At 45.1% G+C, this 17,936-nt stretch overlaps 1 protein-coding gene across 7 annotated transcripts in view; it reads right to left on the reverse strand.

The window, feature by feature from the left end:
* The window catches only part of PIK3CB (phosphatidylinositol-4,5-bisphosphate 3-kinase catalytic subunit beta), a 101,268-nt gene extending 83,712 nt beyond the window's left edge, over positions 1-17,556 (reverse strand). For 6 of the 7 annotated variants that reach the window (XM_027779519.2, XM_027779521.2, XM_027779516.2 and 3 more), the window contains exon 1: positions 14,014-14,216. The gene's annotated coding sequence lies outside the window, so the exon portion shown is untranslated. Of the gene's footprint in view, positions 1-14,013; positions 14,217-17,468 lie in introns of those variants that run through there. The other variant, XM_055816940.1, reaches the window with a different exon arrangement.
* Positions 17,557-17,936: the final 380 nt, after the last annotated feature.

The raw sequence follows: 17,936 nt of genomic DNA on the forward strand, positions 1-17,936 counted from the left end.
CAGCTTTGCTTGTGATCCCACCAAGCATGGCTGCTTCTCTCAGGCTCCCTAAATCTGGGTTGTGGACTGGGGGAACTGGAGAGTCCCTCTGTATGGAGGCTGCAAGCATGCTAGTAAGAGCTGGGAGCTGAACCTGCCTACCCTACCCTGTAAATCCACACCTGGAAGACACATCATCATATTGCTTCCACCATCAGGAGCTCTTAGGCATGGCGACATTCTTGATCACTTTATGCCAAATCTATTGTAATAAAGCAGCCGATTTTTTATATCACGTATCTGTAGAGAAACGGGTTCAAAGCACTTTGCTGTCACTAATTCTATACTACAGCAATTGTATATGTAGTTGCTTATTTTCTGCATCTGCTCATGACAAACAGAGGTTTCTGCATACGGCCTCAGCTTGTTCCCGAGATATGTGGACACCCACCTTGTATCAGTCAATGAAGATCAAAAACATTGCCCAGAATTAGGAAGAGTTAGGTCTTTACAAAGATCAAGAGCATCCCGAAGAGTCCATCTGACTTTGCTGCAATGTTCTTTCTTTTTATATAAATACGTCCACACAGTTTTTCATTTTTCCAGTTTCCTAATACAGATTTTGCAAAAATAGTTCCATTCATCAATACAAAACAACTTGTTTCATCAAAAGCATCGTGAATAGCTGGTGCCTAATAGAACCAGGACTTCTGTCCACATGTAACGTCACTCACCACACAGGCAAGTACCCCACCAGCTATTCTCTCCTCTGCCCACTTTATGGGTCTGACCTCACACACCCAATACTAACATATTTCTGTAATAAAGAGCAGCATTGGGTTGTTAGAACTGCCAGTTTTTACATGAGGCACTGAGTTCCCTTGTGTTATTTCTGCTGACTTTTCTAATCAAATATAAAGATCCCATGACACATTTTGACAAAAAGTAGGGCACAGCTGGCTTATTTATTCTTTTACTAAAAATAGGCCTCAATGTCCGGCAGGTTGTAATGTGTTAGAAAGCACTTCAAGTGTAATAGCTGCCGTACCTGGCTCGATACAGCTTTATTACCAGTTGGTCTTTGCAAGATGCTGATGATGAAGATCAAACATCAGGCTTCACAATTACTTTAGTAGTTCCATTTTGCTAAAATGCTTACTAGGATTAGACTATCCAACAATTGAAAAGGCAGTAAAATACCTTCTCATCCTTACAGGAAGAGTTTCTGCCACCCTTCGAAGCACAGCACAGCATGTTTTACATCTCTTGGGTTAATGGTATATTACTATTCTCAGCCAGAGGCGAAGACTAGAAAGAGATTCATTATGGGAACTGGAACACAAATGGTTTAAAGCAAGCCATATCTCTCCCACCTCCTTTACATATTTATTTTATAGCTGGCCTTTTCCTAAGGCTATTCTGATAACAGAATAGATGTAACAACTGTGAAAACGAATCACGATCATGAATACTATTGAGCCTACCGCACTTTTTAATGACTATGGATATGAAATACACTATATTATTTCTGGATTTGGCCTTGCAGAAGACTTTCAACTCATGGTTTGTCAAGTTTGCTTTAGAGAACCTCACTGGCCAGTCACAACGGTGTGAGTCAGGGTTAGCAAGACTTCATTTTGCATAGAACTGCCATAAGAGAGAAAACAACACGAGTCTTTAGCCCCAAATCACACCGATGTAGTTATCCTTTGAGTCAAATACATTTACTGACCTGCAGTACACAGTGAACATCACCTCTGATTTTGGTCACGTACCATTTGCGAACCATGAAAGACTTGCTCAAAAATAAATCTTTATCTCACGCAAGTTATAAGTCACGTGCAAATCAAATAAAGAGAGAAAAGCAAATGCAATATATTGCTGCTACCATAGAACACAGGTACACATTAACATTTCACTAGCCTACGGGAAAACATGATTGCTTTAATATCATTGCTTATGACACACTACTGGAAAGCTAGTACATCTGTATCTATCTATACCTATGTATCAAGACAAACGGAAAAAGTTCATGTGATATTTTAAAAAACAATAAGCACAAGAAAAATAACAAATACTATATGCAACATCATTCCTCTAAAAATATCAATTCTTAGCTAGAAATGGATAATTATTCTGAATCCCTATTTAAAATCTCAGATTTGAACTTCTTCCCTCTGGTGAATGAGTTACCATTTTAATATTACTTATGACTTTCTATTTTTAAAAGAACTGTCAAAAATACAGCTACCTAGCTGAGAGGCATTTAAAGATTTCTTATTAAGGATGTTTCAAGTGTCTAGAAACCTCTCCAATATTAATTTACAAGCACCTAATCATATCAATGTTTCTTTTGCTATAAAACTGTTCTTCTACACTAGGATCAGTGCAAACAGTCACTAAAGACACAGTGAAAACCAAGTACATTCAGTGCTGTGCTGGAACAAACAAAATCACTTTCATCTCACTATTCTATTAATTTAAATTCCCATGATCAGGAGCCATGAGTCCCACCCTCAGAAAATCCAGCACTCTGACACATTCCAGAACAGTGCCCACAAAGTGCTATTAACGGGCACTGCACCACCAACGCAGGAGAGATCCTGGGAATACTCCAAAAAAGCCAGTACATCTCTGGGAGCAATACTCCAGACAACCTTTTGTTGCAAGACAATCCAGTCATCCTGAATCAGAAAGACTCGTGTTATTTCTAAGAATTACATTTTAGACAATTTCTTCAAGCTACATATGCATCATCATCTTTTTTTAGTCCTTAATAGTTAACATTACTAAACCTGGCTAGATGCCATTAAAAAAAAAAAAAAAGATTGTTGTGGCATAAGAGGAAAAGTGTATTATTATTACTTTCAAAACTAACAAATTAAGCTTGCCTTACTATTTTGGAAACTCCAGGCTTTGTGCTAAATCACTTTTTGTTTACAACAGTTTTTCCAGGTATTGATAAACCCAATCAAAATATGTGTGCGCTTCACCCACTCTGTCTGGCGATCTATCACAATAAGTCTGAAAGCTTCGTTTATATGACTCATACGCCTTTAGATTAAACAACTATGCAAATGATGCCAAGTCTCTATTTATCACAGCTTTGTCAGCGAAACAAATCATTCAGCAGGTGAATCATGAAATTCCTGTCTCTGTGGATGCCAAGTAAACAAGAGAGGGAAGCCGGGAGATGCCAGCTGAAGTTCACACTTCCCAATCTATTCCTCCTTCCCATCTCCCCCGCCGTATCACTGTGGCACTGCTAATAGCAGCCGAACTCTTCTTGCCTGATTTCCCTGCACACGCAGCCCATTTGGCTGCAGTTCAGAAAGTCCTTTAGACACATCAGGAAAACTGAAGCACTTGCTTAAGGGGTTTGCTCAGGAGTGCATGCTTGCTGCGTATGCCTCTGAGAGGGAACGGGGGGGTTCATTTCCAACACAAGAAGTGCATCCATTTAAACAGCTCCACCATTTAGTGCTTAGCCCTCCTGCTTAGAAGGGGCTCAGAGGGGGTTTTCGTTACTGTTCTGCCCTATGAAGACAGACTGACAGGATATCGCTGCCCAGAGAAGGGCTAGCCAGCTGGACACAGTTAGGTCACCTTTACAAGAGAACACATTCCAGCAGTTCATAAAAACGTGGCTGAAGAGCATTTTTCTTTTTTTATTCCTGGAATGTACCTCATTGCCAAAGAAGGTAGCTATGCTCAGGAAAATATTCCATGGGGAGCAAATGAATTCTTCTGCAAAGCCATTCGCCCCTGCTCCACCCCAGCTGACATTACACAAGTTGAATAATGCATGTCAAGTTATTAAGTAACATGTAAACATTTCCAGTAAATGTTCCCACTGCAGACCTTGGCTTAACTGGTATTGCTTCCCTCTGTGATAATGGAAAAACAACTTCCTTAGCTCTTCTGCACCTAAAGCTTAATATTAATGAGGCATTTCCTACCAGTCACTGACTGGAATCTTCCTCCTCCCCTATCTCTCAATAAAACTTTTAAACCCTCGAAAACTTATCTAATGATGCCTTACTCAGAGATGTCCTTCTCTGAAAGCCCCTAATTGACCCTACAGCCTATGCAATGGGGTAATTTGACGTCCCAAAAGTATTACAGTTCTGGTAATACACTCCAGGACAAATGACAAATTCCAATTGGAAGCGAGTTGGCTTCTTCTCATGCCACCAAGGATGTTTTCTATCAACCCCTGGCTTCCCAACATGAACTGTCCAACAATATTCCGTGCCCCTCCCCAGGCCAATCAATTTCGAGATTATGTATTTTTACATATTTTTCCCCAAGGGTGTGAGAGCACAGTGTTGGGAAGCCACAGCCCTTTTCAATCTGGTAGAGGAAATCCCCTTGGAATTTAGTCCCGCTCCAGGCACATACGGTTTGTACAGCATATGCCAGTAATTCATTTGCCTTTGCTGTCTGTGACGCTCCGCAACAGGGGCGAACGTGGCTCAGAGCCAGCTACCCCCACCAGGACATGCTGAACAGCTAAAGCATCACTGGGGTGAAAAAGGGCTCTCGAATCACCTTCATGAGACTGAGAACCATTAATCCCAAAGGAGAGCTGCCAAAGGAAATTTCTGGGATTTTCCACTGGAATTTGTACTTTCCCAAAGGGGTTTCTGTAGGAGAAACTGACCTAGGGTCATGTATCTGAGGAACTCCTAGGAAACACACCGAATTCCACTCTGGAAAGTGTTTGGGTGAAAAGTTTGAACAGAGCTGTTAAGTAGGAAGGTAAAATAATGCATTTGCTACAACTTTCTCCAAGTATAAATGTCTTTTAATGCCTGCTAGCTGCACAGGGCTGAGAGCTGTGGGGCAAGCTGGATTGCTCTCCTTTGCCTAAGGGAATCGTTTTCCTGGCAATCCAGTTTGCAGCCCAGCGGAGGGCATGACACCAGCAGTGCTAAATATTGCTTAGAACCAAGGGTGTCACTGATCCCAAAAAATAAAATAAAATCTTGCTCAGTACTCAAAGATGCTCGAAAAGGAAAAAGCTCAGTTGATCTTCCAAGCTGGAACTAACACTGGGTTTCAATGTGATTTTTATAGGAGCTTGTAAGCAATGACACACGTGGAGTCTTCTGGCACAACAAGACATAAAAATACCCAAAGAACAGAAAATTAATAACCTGTTTTGATGTTCACTAATCATTTAACTCCAATACAAATTTTTGGAAGACTGTCTTAAAGTGAGATGAGTTTCCTTGGGCTTCATTATGGAGTTGCAACAAGACTGCTCCCAGAGACCAACTGCACCGAGTAAGAAATGTGCCTCTGTTTGGGCAATATATGGAAAGCAGACATACCAGAGGACAACCTTTACCACGCTCTTTCTTTCCCCCTGCTTACAGCAGCAGCCTTTTTTTGCCCGATCTGTCACACCAGGATGAGAAGTCATGGGTTAATGGTGCTGAATGTCACAGCTCCCAACCCCAAGGCCACCAGCTCTCAGTAGATGTCCACCTCTGTACGGTACCTGCAGCATAGGCATCACAGGCTGTTCAAAGACAGCAAAGCACAGGGAAACAAAGCGTGGCCACCATGGCAATATCAGATCACAATAACAGGAACACGGTTGTGCACACCTCAGTACCTGATGTGGGCCTATTTCTGTGTCTGGGCTGATCAGGACAGGCACAAAGCAAAAACCACGCTAGAATGAGCCTGTCTTGCTCAGAAAATTGTTTCCAGCAACACAGCAATGAGTTAATGATTGCATTACAGCTATCGCAGGAATGCCAGTGCTCAGTAAGGAGTGTTTTTTTAAAGAAAGGTTTTTGAATGCTACTTCCCTGCTGCTTTTAGTTCCCTCACAGAAGAGGAACTACTGGAAAGAACAACCCACCCACAAACACCTTTGCTGGCTAGCCACTGCGGCTTTCCTAAGAAAGAGTAACTCACGGCGTTCTTCATCCTTCTTTGTACCATGAAATAAGCTTTTTTGGTGAAAGACTAATAAAATGTCAGCTTTCTAGGCTTCTAAGAACATTACTGCCAGAGCTAAGTGGACTCTCAGAAAGACCAGTGGCTTCTAGATTTTTCAAGAAATTCTGTTTAACTGAAAAGCTGTTGATTTTTCAGCCAGGGCCCCAGAGCTCAGGTATAAACTCCCTATACAGGAGGAATGTGATGACAGGTAAAGAAATGCATTTGCACTCTCCTTTTTCCCCCATCACCCACCACCACCTGCAGCCAAGAAGCGTGTTCATGTCTCGTGCCCCGAGATGCCTCTGCAGGGATCCGGGGGAGAGGCAGGTTCTGCCGGAGCCTCCGCACCAGCAGCATCTGGGATAAAGCAGGAGCAGCACTGCCGACAGGGGAGAGGGGTTTTCCTGAGGGGTATTATTGGTGTGCACATTGCACACACGCATAGATGTACATCACCCACCCGATAACACACACCTCCCAGCGACTTCACCGCAGCTTGGCCTTCTGTCTTTCAGTACATGCAAGAAATGACAGACCTCAGCCTGACGTCCACCATCATTTTCTTGTTCTAAAGCAGTGCCTGGCAAGACTGCAGAGCCCCTGCGCAGCCTCCGTGCCCTCTCCGCATGAGTCCCGTAACCGCAGCCCGCCAGGGAGATAACGATGACTACGGAAGGCCAAGACTGGACGGTAACAAGAGTCCGTACACATTTGGCCTGTTGAGATGTTTACCCTGTCTACCCATAGATCTGTATCCTTACTGCTGTACGCGGAGTCACAGAGCCTCGAGCCGAGGACTTTGGCAAGCCTGTTGCAGCTGCAGTGATCCATACCTGACACTGCAGCGAGCTGCTAGAGCAGAGCAGTGATGCCATGACGTTAAATGAGAGCACACTGCCTTCAATTTTCCCACGCAAATCCAACAGCATTTCTAACGTCACCATACAACTGGTACAAACACAGAATTGTCTAAACTGAAATTCTAAACATATCCTTACCTTGTCATTAAACCATTTTTAAAATTTCTTCTGCCAAGTACAACTCCAGTTAGGGGCAATCAATTATAGTGTGGACTAGAGAGGTGTTTCACAACAGCAAAAGGTATCAAGTATCAGATCTCACGCGCCTCAAAAATGCCATCTTTGCTCTCAAGCACCACTAACAACAAATGGATCCAATACCTAGAACAGCCACAACACAGAAAAAAATCTCCACACTGCAGCAAAAAAAGTCTCTATTTGTGAAATATGGCCTGTAAACTTAAAACCCATCCTATGCCATTTTCTTCATATAACATATCCAAAATAACCTCTTAAACCACTACAATTTAACATCAGTGCTCTCCTTTAAAAATTTAACTTAAAAATTTATAGTCAACCTTCAAATCTTGACTCCAATGCTGAACAGTCTTCTGAGAAAAAGTCTTGAGTAAAGAACTAGAGAGAATAATGTACCTCACCTCTTCTAATCTTAGTCACATCTCAAATTACCATTTTTCACAGATATATGTTAAAGAGACATACACACAGATATGGAAAATAGGTATGGAAATACACATAGATATGGAAAAACAGGATATCAAGTTTCCTATCAAAGAACATGCTGTTACACTTTGTGGCTTAATCATTTTATGCAAACTTAGGAGTTAATGATGCTCAGCTAAATTGTCGTATACCATAAACATACCTTGAAAAACAGCATGATTTTCTTTTGTTGTTTTCTCTCCTTCCGCATGACAACAGCTGAGGGAACAGACATGCAGTTCTACAGCAGCTTGGCCACCTGAACTCTATTAAAAAACTGATTATTTCAAGTTGTTAAAAGATCAGGTGATAACCTCCTTCAAAAGATAAAAAAATATGAACAGATCTTAATTAGTATCTGATAAAGAAGTGGGGCTGTTGCACTGTGTAAACCCTGAATTAGACTAATAATATAGGGAGACTCAACAAAAGATGCTTTGTGTTTCCCACCGGAGCTGGTACAGGCTCCTCCGCACGCCCGCCCCTTCCAGCACTGCAAGCAGGCTGAATGCCATCATCTGATTTTTTCCACGCCCTGCTAAGATATACCTGAAAGGCGCTTTTGTAGTGTATTTGAAAAGGACAAGCTGGTGTCCCGTGCTACACATCTTGCCTGAAACTAAGAATTTTGAAATAAATCCTGCTGGGCAAAGTCTGAATAAATCACCTGCCCAGTAAGGTAGCCCTGAACACCACGTTCAAGCACGCCGGCGCAGAGAGCACGTGCAAGGTGTACGGCGCAGTGGGGGCACCCGTGGCGTTGCCTGCAGACTGTCACCAACCTCAGCGATCCTGACAGCAGCTCCTCCCAGTCCTTACGCTAAAAATCAGCTCTCGCTCCCACCTGCAGCTCACACTGATGGGAATATGCACTTGCAGCTGATACACATGACCAATTCACTCAGTAGCAAGTAACTAACCTGCAGATTAGCCGAGTACTTTGCAATTGATAGCACACAAACGCATTAGGATTAGATTTAAGGTTACTAAAGCCAGAAGATGACCAACGAACTTCTGTATAGCAAGTTTATTGCCAGATCTGCATTACTGCGTTGCTTCATTCGAGTTCCTTGACAGATACTGAGTATCTTAATTAGCAATCTGCCTTCTTAATGGACAGAAAATCATAATTTGTTTTGCACTCTGGGTCTGTAGTGATCGATTCCACATACCCGCACACGTAACCTTACACACACGAGCAATCCTGCCGAGTTCAACCACCTTTCCAAACCAGCCTGCGCTCAGTGCATGTCTGGTTCTGTACATTTTGCCCTTTTCCAGTTCATCCCATCTGTTTATAGCCTTTCCATCCATTTGACTATGATTTTCCAAGGTTTCAGATTCACCTTTTTCCTTTCAGTTTTTCCTATCTGATGTACATTGTAATGATATTAAGGGGAAATTTATTCAAGAACTAGCTTGACTCAATTTCTTTCCATAGTGTTTCTCCAAACCGGCTGGCTGAGTGTGACCTTTTCAAAAGCATTTGGCACAGGCCTGTCATTTGTCAAGTTATTTTTCCAGTTTTTGTCAGTGTGAGTTTTAAAATCAGTATCAAATTATTTTTGTTACATCAGATCAAAAAAATGCTCTCTAGCCGAGCTAACATCTTTTAATCTAACTCCTTCAAACTGCATGAGACAAATGAAGTGCATGGTGGAAAAAAACACACAAAAGCCTGGTTTGTAGCCAAAATTCTACCTAGACACAGAGCAGGAGTGGGAGAAAAACTACATCTCTTGAACAGTATTTCCCAAGTGTTTGTTAAGAATCATTTTCTTTCTTAATCTCACATCAACAGTAGTCTCAAATCAACAGTGCTAGATCTGGGCTCGATGAGATCTGTTGAAAATAGTACAGGACAACATCCCATCCTGCTGCCCTGCCATCTCCAGTAAGTTGTGTGACCACAGCACATGCAGACCAAGTTGCTTGTTTCTTACAGCTAAGTCACTGGTTGGTGTGTTGGTTCTGGATGCTCGGGTGGAATCAGGAGACTAGTTCAAATATCTTCTTTAAATCCCAACTATTTTAACAGATTAAGCATGGCAGGTCAGAGAGAGGAACAAAGAGTTTTATTCATGGAAAATGTTACTAGCCTTCAAAGCAAGTCACATGAGAGAGATATGAATACATATATTTTTATATCTAGTGCCTAAATTAGAAACAAGATTTAAAATCTCAGCGTCCCTCATGAACTCCTTCCCTTCTCTCCACATTCTCCTATTCATTTTGGATGACACACTGTGCCCTTTATTATTTTTTTTCTTCCTCTCATCCTTTCTTGTCCCTTGTCTCTCCACACTTCCCATCCTACTGCATCTTGACTTCATGTTCACTTGTAACCACATACTGGATTCAGAGATGTGATGCACCAAGTTCTGGCATTTTGGAAATCTGGCAATTTCCAGCTATGAAGAGACCTTCCCATCTTGCCTCCCCCAAATAAGCCATTAATAAAAAGCACAGAAGGGAAAAAAACCAGCCAAAAACAAACAGTAAAATCTAAAACTCCTTAAAATTATGGTGTTATCTTTCCCGAGTGTTCCCAGTTTCCATCAAAATGATGAAGTTACACTGGCAGAAGCCAGCAGCAGATGCAGCTTAAACTGTCTAAGATTATTTTTAATATTTTCGTTCCAGGAAGTATGCAGAAACCATAATTACACAACTATGCCAGAAATCCTGAGGGGCAGGGCCGCCTTCTCAGGGCACATCTGAACTCAGCAGCCTGGCTGCAGGTTCTGGCACAGTTATTTTACCTTAACCAAGCCGCCTATGTTTCCCTGTAACAGCCTTATAGTAACTGTAGTAATGGAATATTCAACAATAGGACTCCTACTTGCTTGTATTATAGAGGTGAAGAAAATAAGACCACGCCGTGCGTGCCATGTGCTTCTGTTGCTGCAGTGTGGTTTCACAGATCTGTAGAGCATCAGAGAAGGAACTTTTGGTCGGCAGCCCAAGCGCCGGCTGCCTGCAGCACCTCTGCCACCAGCCGCTGCCCGAGAAGCCGAGCACCTCTGTTGCAGCTCAGGCTGGCAAAGGTAGACAGCTGGGCTTTGGGGAGAACCATGTGGAAAGAGCCTTCTTTCTGGTTCACTTATCACCACAACATGTTTCAGAAAACAAGCCCAGCGTGCATCCCTGCTGCTTCACTTTGCATGCGTCTCATCTGTCTGCTGGGTCCAGGTTTGGATCAGAAGGCTTCGGCGCTGCCTTCTTTATACATTCTGCCCTCACCCCACTGTGAAAGGCAGGCAGCCTTGCAGGAACACAGCCACTACCAGCTCCTTCAGCTTCCTCAGACATCAGTACATCAAGGCTAATTGTACTGTGGTTCTGGCAGCACATCTCTAGGGGATGAGGATGTGCACCCAAATGTCGATATTCAAACCAAATGGTACCACACACCCAACGACAGCCCAACAAAATGGGTACAAAGCCAGAATCTAGCTCTCTTAAGCAAGCTATGTTCAAGTATATTTCATAACAAGGTAAGAAATATGCCAATTTAATGCGGTAGACATGAATGAGAAAAATTGTCACAGGCCAAATTCACCAGGAAAAAGGCCATTTCCTCACCCTCTGACTTTTGGAACTAGACCAGGACAAGCTGCTGGGTGAGGCAGAAGCACTAGCCATTCAACCAGTGGGGGTGGGGAGTGGAAAAGGAAAAAAACAGAAACAAAACAAATCAAACAAAAAAACCCCAACCCAAAACACAAGTGAAACTGTTTCCCATGAGTACCTCCAGCGGGACATCCAAACTGGGAAGCTATGTTAGAAACCATTTTTGTGCCGCTTGCTGAATTAAAGTTATGAAGCCAACCAGGACAGTAGTTTTCTAAGATGTAGAAAAATACAGATAGAGCAGCCTTTGCCTTGGAAAAAAGAGAGAGTGAGAGGAAAACTTCTAGCTGGATGAAAAAAATCTGGCTACGAGGACAACAACCTCTAAAAGAGGTAAAAGAAGCCCCAGCAGCTACTCAGATTTACATCCATGTACCAGAACAGAACTGAAGCCAGGCAGGCAGGCATCTCCAAACAGTACAGCTGCGTCATTGGTAGGTATGAACAAGTTTACAGCCTCAGAAGATTGTGATCTCCCTTGCCATATAGGCAAGGAAAACCATTTCTTTCAGAGGAACTCAGAGTTACTCAACTCTAATTAAGCTTCTAAAACAGGAAATTCCTGCCAACACAGGTGGAACTGTAATACACCGGCTGTGCAGCTGGGGAACATGAAAAATGGCGTTTCCGTGTTCCCACCTTGCTCACCAAAACCAGAGTGCAAATAGTGTAAAACACGCAGCTGAAAAAGCTGGGAAAAGCAAGTAAAAAAATTGAAAGGAGGACTATAAAAGTCACTTAGGTCATTCATAAGAAAGTTCCCCACAGTATTAACTCAGGTTGGAGCCCTTCTGAGGAAGCGGCCATCGCCTTGAGAGCTCAGTTATCGGGCAAAGGAAATTCAGCTGAATCTGTATTTGAGGAAACAAAGTTGAGAGGACACTTTGCTGACTTCTGGTGTCACCTGTACTCCTGAAGGAGCCCTGAAATGTGTACTGGCAATACCAGCTTCTCCCAGCCGTCTCTTTGTTCTTTAGAATTGGTATTTTTAAATACAGTTTACACTTACTTGCTGGACCATGTCACAAAAGGAGAACGGCAGGATAGAAATTTGCCATTGAAATGTTACTTGAGTTAAAAGTAAGACAAGAAATAGAGATTCTTTTTTAATATTTACTTGTCTACAGCATTTTAATTGTGGAGGCACATAGAAAAGAGGGATATAAGCAATTATGTACATTGCTACACATTTCTGTCTCTAACTGGAAGCAAAAAGACTTAAGGACATATGGAGATGACACATGTCATCACTGCTTGTAGGGTATGCCTGCACTCTCCGCTCTAAGCACTAAGGCTCTGTTTAAAACCAATATTTCTCATGACAGCTTAATTCAAGTTCCACAAAGCCATCTGTATCAAAAGAACAACACAGGGCAGATTTCAGTGGAACTGAAAAAATCAAAAAAAAAAAGTACTTGTGTCTACAATGAAATGACTAACACAAACAGCAGCACCAAAGCTTTTTTTAGGCTAGGGACAGTTCAGTAAGTCACTGATAAAAGAGCTGTAAGGGTGGGATACCAAAAGGTATGTTTTCATCAGAAGAGTCATGCTGTCGTCACATCAGAACCAGAGTACTTCTAACCATGGGAAGTGACCTTCACTCATCTGATGCCCCAAAACAAGCAAGCGACTAAACCAAGAACAGATTAATTTCCTTTAACTACAGATATAGCATTACTACACCTGCTCAATAAGGGAAAAGGTAAAAGTATTTACTATTAATAAAAATAAGACTGCGGGGGGAAACAACTTTTTTTCTTTCCTACAGATGCACACGAGTAGCTCTGTATTTAGGCTATCAGAAGGCTAACTTTTCTCACACATACATTTCAGTCAATATATAATGTGAATGCCTATCTGTTACTTTCTTATGAATTTATGTTTTATTGCTGCATTTTCAAAAGTCGTTGACTACTAAGGTGTCCCATGGGTTCAATATACTATGGTACCGCACAGCAAACGCATGCTTAGAAATGACCTGAACACATGCAGTAAAAGGAGTAAGATTACATCACTGGTCTTTCATTTCAACCTGGATACTAGTTGCAGCAAGAAACTAATATATATTCACCCAAACAAATGTCCATCAAAGCCACAAAAGCAATTTAATGCTTACGCATGTGCTGACAGTACTATGGCAGGCAGAGCTGTGAGTAACCCCACGAAGGAGGCTGTAGGTAGATCAGAAGTACAAGCTGGTCCAAGATGCACAGATCCTCCTCACCAGCATCACGGCCGTTCTCAGCCTGACCTCTGCCATTCAAGCTGATACACTCAGTATTGAAAGTAAATATACAGGAACAACCGAAAACAACTTTCCTCCTGACCATATTGGTGAGGGAAGGTATTTAATTGACAAAAATGACAAAAATTACCCTGTGGTTTAACAGACATTTATTCCTTTTAAGATTAATTGGTAAGACACAGAGTTGAAGGTAAGGTAACTTCGCAATGTTGAGATAATGTCATGGTGTTTTGCTTTCAACAAGATGAAATGAAAGCCCTGGGTTTGGTCGCTACGTTAAGGGAGGAAATTGTCTTTTAAATAAAAAGTTATCTCAGATTCCTGGCAAATTACAAGGTTTAGGTCAGCTCTGAAAGGATTTTGTGTCAGCTGGAAGAGGGCATCTATGTGAAAGATTCATAATAATGAAACCCAAGCTCTTTAAAAAGTAGAAGTAATGCTTGTTGAATTTCTCATCACCTGCAAGACTGGTTATGTTAATAACCCTTCACATTATGCCAGGTAGACTGAAAAGAATTAATAGTTCACAAACAACCTTCCCACAGAAGCTTCAGTGCCAATGTTGTTTTGACTGATGACAATTAATAAAAAAATATAATCCCAAATATTTAGGCCTTGCACATAAATTCCTTATATCTGAAAAACTTCCATTAAAAATAATAATAAACCTACCTCTCACAGGGTAATTGAGTTCCTGGATCACAGTGCCACTGGGGAATTCTGGTCACACTGTTCACAACTTTTTTTAAAGTCCGTTCTATCCAGAAATGAAGAAGCTAATTTGATGTATACACGCAGGGGTTCCACCACTGAGCTCTGCCGAGCCACTGCAAATGGTCAGGAGTCAGAGGGCGAGGACCAGGGTACTGTGATGCCTTCGAAAAAAACAAAAACACCAGAGCTTAGCTGATTGTGCTACTCAGGGGGTGCTCATTAAATGCTGAAGGCAATCTGTTTCACAGCACAAGCTCCTTCCTCCTCTTGTTTGAAGTAGCTGTGAAACAATGGTCAATTGGCAACGTGTCTCAAGCCAGCAATAAGGAACGCCTGCCAGGACACAGGGCTGTGAGAGAGGATGAAGAGGAAGAGAAGGAAATGGAGAATAAAGCAAAAGATGGAAGTGAGGAAGGTCAGAAGGTTGTTTATACATTTACAGTATCTCTAAAATTAAGTCACAACCCAGTGAGATGCAGGTGGCAAACTGATCTCATTAAAAAAACCACAATGGCTCAGAGGCAAGGTTCGCTTTTGCCAAGGATCCTGTTTCCAGCACTGCTCATATCCAGATGTTGCAGAGGAAAGTTCCCAGCCACAGTGTTTGACAGACTTAAATGTGATTCCTGCAGGACAGGCCAAAGAAGTTCTGCTAAAATTCACTACCAAGTTAGAGAAATATTATGCAAGGTAGAAAACAAGATCCACTGCTTGGAACGTGACATGCATGGTCATAAAGTTTAGAACTTTTTTCCCTGAAAACAACACTTGGTACAGCACACAGCATCCCAGCAGAACTCTCAGGTCCTAAAAACTTTCATCTATGCCTTAAAAGCATGGAAAATAAACCTGGCTACTCACTGCTCTGTTAGCCTAGGAAGGAGGCAACTGGTGCACAAACAGTACAAAATTCAGCAAGGCATGAAAGGGACTAGTATTGCCACACACTCCACACAGGCTTTGGGAGCGAAGTGTAAAGATTTACACAGGCCACCTACTCTTCGGGAAGAAAGTGCCACACTGGGATGACGTGGCAGTCAGCGTTTCACTCATGGTTGCTGTCAAGGCAAGAAACGGACAAGATCAACTGCATTCATTTCCCATCCCTCCATTAATATTGGATCTGAATAACCGCTGCCCGAAGCTGCTCCAAAAACTCCCTTCACTATGTTTTTCTACTGGAAATTGTGGCTTTCTTCAGGGGAAAAAAAAAAACCAAAAAAACCCAAAACAAATGAAAACCAAACCCAAAACTTTCCACTAAAAGCATTCACTCTGGCTAGTATCTCATTTCTAAACCCACAAGACCTGCTACCTTTTGTTTTCCAACAAAAACTAGGGTTTGAAGTGGTGCCTCACAGGGGCTGCGGCTCAGCACCCACCAGAGCACACCTCCCACCGGGCAGCATGACAGCACCCAAAGGGGGGTGGTGACACCACCAGGGAGATACAGCCCAGCCAGGGAAGTCGGTCTGCAGCTGAGTCAAACCTGCCAATCAAAAATATTCAAAACTTAAAAAAAAAAAAAAAATATATATATATATACCACTAGTGTCAGTAAAAGTAATCTGTCTCACTTCAAAATTTTATGCAAAATAATATATTTGGTGATCAGGTGTGCTCCTCACCATTTCTGGGGACCCCTGAAGCTGCCACTGCTAAAGATGGAGCCAATTACACCAGGATGGAGGAGGCCCCATCAATGGGAACCACTGCCAGACTCTTCCCATGCTTGGGAATTGCAAGGAGTTACCTCCTCCTCCTCCTCCACTTCGTCCCCTCCGCAAGCAACTGGGTTCCAGCACCGGTCCACTCGTACTGCCAAAGGGGACTAAGCTCACCAGGAAAGCTTGCCCATCACCCTGACGATGTCAAAGATTAACTGGCTGGGCTCTGTGTTTAATGTACAAAAGCTACTCCTGGAACATCACGTTCAATCGGTTCACACAGGTTCTGATCTGAGGGCAATGAGTGGCCCATGGCGCCGCAGCAGCTGCCTGCGCCCTCGCAGGGTGTCAGCCAGCCCCAGCGCACCCATGGGTGTGCAATCAAGCGCTGCTCTTATCACACCCCTCCCAGCCTGCTCATGCTGGAACAGGTCACCGACACCAGCAACCTCCCGCACGTTACAATTGCCAGTAAAATACAACAACCTGAAACTGAAAATACCTCCGGCCTACCAAGAGTTCAATCTGAGGCACAAACCTGCTGGTGGTTCTGAGACCAGCTTAGCCGATGAGACAGTGATGGTCTCGGTGCTCCAAGTGAGCAGCTTAATTAGAACAGCAAAACAGGGTGATTAATCACCGCTAAGGAAAACACCTTGCTGCAGAAGACAGGTGACACTAATGCTTTACATCGTTACAAAAAATTGAGGTTACTCTTCAAGACAGCACACATGGAAAACATTTAAGGGAAAAAAGATGAAATGTTCAATCGGTGAATTCTTCCCATTAACACCCTGAGCAGCCTGACACACGCTGGCAGGCAGGAGGTGTGAGCCTCAGCCACGCTGCCAGCCACACGTCCCGCTCCGGCAGCTGCCAGGTTCCCCTGCTGGAGGCCCTGCTCCCGCTGCTCGCTGCCGAGCTCGCCTCTGCAGTCACCTCTCCGCGGCGGTTTTAATTCCACACCCCACCCCACCCCCGGTTTCTTTCTGAGCAGCATCAGCATCCCCCCGTCTGTTCCAGTCTCAGCCCCCCATCGCACCCCCGAGCCCGGGCTGGGCCCCCAGCAGCACCTCCGGGGCGGGGGGCACCCGCGGTGGGGCAGCGCCAGCTCCGCTCCCCCACCGCAGCGGCCGGGCTGGCGCGGCAGCGGGGCGGGATGTGCTCCCCCTCGGCCTCCCGGAGCCGAGCCGTGCCGTGCCACCCACCCGGGGCCGAGCAGAGCCGTGCCAGCCACCCGAGGCCGAGCCGTGCCGTGCCATGCCAGCCACCCGGAGCTGTGCCGTGGCCGTGCCAGCCACCCGGGGCTGAGACGTGCCAGCCACCCGGAGCCGAGCCGAGCCGTGCCAACCACCCGGAGCGGAGCCGAGCCGTGCCAGCCACCCAGGGCTGAGCCGTGCCAGCCACCCGAGGCCGAGCCGCGCCGTGCCAGCCACCCCCAGCCGAGCCGAGCCGTGCCAGCCACCCACCCAGAGCTAAGCCGAGCCGTGCCAGCCACCCACCCGGAGCCGTGCCGTGCCGTGCCAGCCACCCACCCGGAGCAGAGCCGAGCCGTGCCAGCCACCCGGAGCCGTGCCGTGCCATGCCAGCCACCCGGAGCGGAGCCGCGCTCCGAGGGAAGCCGAGCCCGTGTCCCGCCCTGCCAGCCCCCGGCACCCGCAGCCCGCCCCGGGGCTCCCGGTCCTGGGAAGGGGTCGGGGGGAGGCAGGACACGAAGGAAAGGAGGAACAAGCGCCGCGGCCCTACCCGGCTGTGCTGGCGGGGACCCGTCTGCCGCAGGCTCGCACCCACACGGCGGCACCGGCACCGGCCGCCCGCCCCACCCCGGGGCCGGCCGCCGCCTCTTCCTCCTCCTCCTGCTGCTCGGCCCGGCCCCGCAGCCAGGCACAGCCGGACCGCGGGGTTATCGCACCCGGGTGCACCGGGCTGGGCTCCCGGCACCCTGCTCCCCCCGGGGCTTCGGCACGGTCCGGCTTGGCTCCCCGCCCGGGTCAGCACCGCCGAAGGGAGCCTCGCTCAGGCGGCCACCGGGCGACCGCCCGGACAGTGGCTGGCCTTCCCCCGGGCAGGACAACGGGCCAGCCCTCAAGGTTTTCAAGCACGGTTTTATTCAGCCATGACTTTACACTTGGTAGTGAAATACGGAGTCATGCAAATGCTGCCCAGCTATTCCTTGCTCTCTCTCCCCCTTTATCTCCTTCCCGCAGGAAAGGT

Source organism: Falco peregrinus, chromosome 12 (genome assembly GCF_023634155.1).
Source record: "Falco peregrinus isolate bFalPer1 chromosome 12, bFalPer1.pri, whole genome shotgun sequence".
NCBI lineage: Eukaryota > Metazoa > Chordata > Aves > Falconiformes > Falconidae > Falco > Falco peregrinus.